General features: G+C 36.5%; 1 pseudogene; it reads right to left on the reverse strand.

Moving 5' to 3' along the window:
- Positions 1 to 5: 5 nt before the first annotated feature.
- LOC109222440 lies at positions 6 to 4192 on the reverse strand (annotated as a pseudogene).
- Positions 4193 to 4458: the final 266 nt, after the last annotated feature.

Raw genomic sequence — 4458 nt, forward strand, 5'->3', positions numbered from 1 at the left:
AGTACTGCCATGTTGGCTTTGAGTTCCTGCATTTTAGTTTCTGCTGCGTGCAGCTTTGCCACATTCTCTGGGATGGGAGCTTCCCTCACCCGAGCTTGTCTTCTAGAAACTTCGGCTGCCTGCTTACTTTGTGTTCAATACTAAGGATGTGATGACGGTGCAAATAGTATGATATGACAAGTATCAACAGACAGTTATCATAACAGCCTTAAAGAACAGGAATAATCGTTACAATAACCTGTATCTCTGCCTCTTGTCTCATTTTACTGTAACGCTGCGCAAGATGACGAGCATCCTCTAAGGGAGAACCAGCTACCATAGCTCTCAATGGTTCTAGTACCTGAAAATCCAAAAGCTCATTTCAGTCTGCTATGTATGGCTGAACTATGAAGTACTGAATGCAAGGCTTACTGTATCAAGAAATGTGCAGTATCTTAACAAGGAATAAGGCAGTAACCCTAAACGTAGGTTCCGGACACAACCCGATTTAAAGCCTTATAAAAGCTAAATTCATCACAAAAATGAAAGTGAAAAAGAAGGTAGTGAAATATCTTCGAGAATTATGTTTCATATGACAAAAAGGTCACTAGCATCCTCCTACTAAATAAATCTTGCAGTAGAATCAGGACCCAGTTTGTTACATAGTCCTGATTAATGATGCCACAAATAACAAATTACAGAAGTTGGTGAGAATGCTGGTTGATCTTTCCACAAAATAGTTGCAACTTTGTAAGAACTGAAGAGAAAAAATTTATTTACTGAAGCAAAATCAACCAAGGCATAACACAATTAATCAATTTGGAAGAATTGAAAAGATTGAATTCATTTACTGCACCAGAATCAAAGGTCATCACACCATTGTTAATCACAGGAGGCAGGGACTAATGAGTTCATTTTATCCAGTTTCTTTTTTTACAATATGTTCATATACGAGTAAGTATTTGCACCTTCATGCATCAACTTTCCCATCCCTGTGATAGTGGATAGCTCCGCATATACAGCACCAAGCCATGATTCTTTACATATGTTATTTATCCTTCTTTTTGGTTGGGGAATGGGGTGGTTATAAGCATTTGCTTACAGAAACCAGTAATAAAGAGAAAAGCTCCAAGCACAAGAAGGGCACACAGAAGTCACATCTTTCTGGCCACGTATATGGAGAAAACTGGAAAGGAAAATGAGAATATCTTTTGGTTTTTCAAGGGAACTGTTTCAGCAATTTTCTTTATGCATTTGTCACTTGCTACCAGCACCAGAACTTAAGACTGTAATCATTGATTTCTTTGTCTTCACAGTTTCATAGCAGTCTTTCTATAAGCCTATTCGTGTAAGTATATAATGGTCTTAGGCTAGGCTGAGTCTAAACTGCTGCATTGATATCCAGCAATACATTGACTTTTAGGTCTAGAGGAAAAACTTTTGTCTAGCTCATGTAACTTTAACAAAATAATAACCCTATATCTTGCTTGTAATTAGTTTTCTATGACATACTTCTGATAATCTTTCATACTTCAACATTATATGCATATTAGAGGAAAAATATTTTACCAACCTGACTAAAGAACAGTTTGTTTAGATCTTCAACCTCCTTCTCTGCATGTTTACGAGCATCACCGTAAATAGAAGCAGCCTTAGCTAACACCTCGTCATTGGGATTTTCAACTCCATATTTGCAGCAATCTTCTGATAATTTAGTTCCTGGCTACCATAAACTTCCATAGAATAAGTTGAAAAACAACCAAAATAAAAAATAAAAAATGCATGTCCCCTCCAACGAAAATGGGAGAGAGAAGGATGGGGTTGGTGGGGGCACGCTTAAGAACTTCACAATTTTCTAGCCTATCCAGCAGTATCCAGAAAACAAGAAAGATAACATCAAGGTTAAGGATAATCTTGCCTTATCCTAAAGAAGGCATAGAGGAGTACCAGAATCTTTTGGAAGTAGCAGAAAACAAAGTCATTATTTTTACCCAACGTCCCAAATATGGCCAGAGAATATGACTACAAGAAAGTTCCATTTGCAGGTAGATCTATTTATACAAAATAGACTTCAAAAGTTTTACCTGCTTCTATATGCTTGTATCCTATAGCTGTAAATGCTTCAGCTGCCTTAACAATCTCTTTCTGAAAATCCTGCAAAGTTATACAAACAAAGATATCGTAACTTTGGATAGAAAGGGAAACACAATGAGTTCAGATCAGAATTAAGAAATGAATTTGCCAAGTCCTAGATCCACAACTACAAAAGACAAGAAATAGGAATGTAATGCTCTCCACTAGCATGGCATTTATCCTGTCAACAATATACATTGTCTTGTGCATATAACAAAGCACCTCGAAAGGTAAACAATACATTGTTCACCAACGACAATAAAATGGTCAAGGCCAAGAGGAAATAGAAAAATGAGTACATGTGAACAAGCCAAGCTGAACAGCTCGAGCTGATACAACAAGCTAAGCTTGCCATCATTATGCTCAACTCGTCTAAGAAGAAGTTTGAATGCATATTAACAAGCCAAGAATAGATTACAGTAGTCGGAGAAGAAGTAACAAAAATGACTATCGAACGAGGTCAAGCTCATGCTGATTTAGAAAAGCGAATGCATGTCAATGAGCCAAGCACATTATGATAAGCTCAGCTAGGTCAAATCAGCCTTAGTGGGCAAACATGTAGGCAAGCTAAGAATCACAACAGAAGCGACCATTCAGTTCAGCGTCTTTAGACCATGGAACATTGACGCGGATATCAAATAAACAAATTCTTGGACCCCAACCACACGTAGAGCACGGTAAGTAGTTATTCTGTATTTCTTTTTTTGATAAGTAGTTATTCTGTATTTCTACCATTAAATACAAAATATTTTACCGTGTACTAGAGAACAATATGAATATTCTCCAATGTCCTCCCAAGTAAATTTAATAAATCTCAACGTGTTGTGAATCTGATTACAATAATTATTCTCTAAACTTTCAACATAAAAAAAGCATGTACTGCATGAAAAATATCTCTAAAACTATCTATAATCGAACTCAAGAATCTTCACGTCCCATTTTACATCCCTTCCAAAATCCAAAATAAAAGGAAGCTTCCTCCCCTGAACTACTTATTAAATAACAGAAAATAAAGAAACAACTAAGTTTTTTTTTTTTCTTTATATGCTGTGTTACATATCACCAAATATTACCAATTCAAATGCACATAAAAATTGATCTCACTTCAAATTTTGGCACCTTCCTTTTGTAAGTCAGATGTAACTTTTATTTTGATAACTGTGGTGTCCGGGCCAGCTTGCGCACACCTCGACTAATTTCATGGGTACCCGCTACCTCCCACTAGCTTCAGGTACCAGGTAACTCTGCCTACCAAGGCTTGAACAAATGGGAAGAAATCACCTAGTATTTTTGTCTGGATTTGAACCTTAGACCTCATAGTTCTCAACCCACTTTATTGACAACTAGGCCACACCCTTGTAAGTCACGTGTAATTAAAGCACAAATAATCTCTTCCTCCAACTAAAAGAGCTAAATCACTCACTGTTTAGCATTGTCAACTATTAGCAAGATGCAGAAAGAGCAAAGTGAAGGCTTTGATATGACTAAACAGTATATCTGCCAGTTCTTTTCTGCATAAGTAAGTTGCATTCTGGAATATATTGTAGCTAATTTAAAAGTTAAGTAAATGACTGAACATCAAATGTTCCAATACGCCATGGAAAAAAAAGTTGTAGACAGCAAACAGGCTTTATTTACATTGCAGTGATTAGATCCTTACCCTTTTTTCACGAGTTGACTTATACAACTTGTCCAGCTGGTGATGTACTCGCATCTCTACCTCATCAACGACCATAACATCTGAACCTTTCACTTAACCAGTTGTAACTAAACTGCTTGATAACTGCCTGAAGTTAGCAACAAAACAACTAGCAAGTAAGAATCAATATTGACACTACAAAAATAACACTCACTGTTAAAAGAAACAACTTGTACCATCAAGTCAATTACTTAGTTGAATTCTTGTGAAAGATGGGGGGCTTCATTATAGTTGTTTTTTTTCCATTTCTGTTCTAATGCAAATGTGGGGATTGTCAGAATTCAAGTATCCATTCACACATTATGGATTTAAGTTATATGCACTGAAATTTTAATTTCTTTTTACAGTGAATTCAACCTCTGATACCAGGTTAGCTACCATTTTTACCAGATTACCAATTAACGTTTATTGAGAGATTTACTTGTAATTGGCTAATAAATTATGTTGTGAATGCGGCCGAACAAAATGAGGCATTTGGGCCTGAGAATGGTTTTAGCTGGGGTCAAATGATTAAACAGCCCAAAACAATGTTATTGGACTGCCATTGGGACCCAGGTTGAAGTACACGTGTGAAAGCGTTATTGCGCAGGAAAGTGTTGTTATAATTATCAGATTGTGCAAGGAAGAGGGTATGCGAATTGTGATTA

This window comes from Nicotiana attenuata, unplaced genomic scaffold (assembly GCF_001879085.1).
Source record: "Nicotiana attenuata strain UT unplaced genomic scaffold, NIATTr2, whole genome shotgun sequence".
NCBI classification, from domain to species: Eukaryota; Viridiplantae; Streptophyta; class Magnoliopsida; order Solanales; family Solanaceae; genus Nicotiana; species Nicotiana attenuata.